Source organism: Octopus bimaculoides, chromosome 25 (genome assembly GCF_001194135.2).
Source record: "Octopus bimaculoides isolate UCB-OBI-ISO-001 chromosome 25, ASM119413v2, whole genome shotgun sequence".
In the NCBI taxonomy this organism is placed as follows: Eukaryota; Metazoa; Mollusca; class Cephalopoda; order Octopoda; family Octopodidae; genus Octopus; species Octopus bimaculoides.
This window is the reverse complement of record NC_069005.1, coordinates 28919709-28919980: the sequence shown is the minus strand read 5'-3', so window position 1 is coordinate 28919980 and position 272 is coordinate 28919709. Positions and strand designations below refer to the sequence as shown.

Here is a 272-nt window from a genome sequence, read left to right as displayed (position 1 = left end):
TATGTATGTGTATATATATATATATATATATATATATACATATATATATATATATATAGATCGATAGACAGATATGCATAATATATATATATGTAGGTATGCATATGTATGTATATTTCAAATTATACAATCCTTCTATCCCCCTACCTTCCACCACCCTATAAAATTATGGATTTTTTTTTTGTTTTTTGTTTTCTTTTACCAATAACTGAGCAAAAGTCATTATTGTTTTGGCTTGGATTCAGAACAGTTACAATATACTTTTGTCAATC

General features: G+C 24.3%; 1 protein-coding gene across 1 annotated transcript in view; it reads left to right on the top strand.

Moving 5' to 3' along the window:
• The window catches only part of LOC106883895 (mucin-5AC), a 15223-nt gene that overhangs the window by 6232 nt on the left and 8719 nt on the right, over positions 1-272 (top strand). The window lies entirely within an intron of this gene.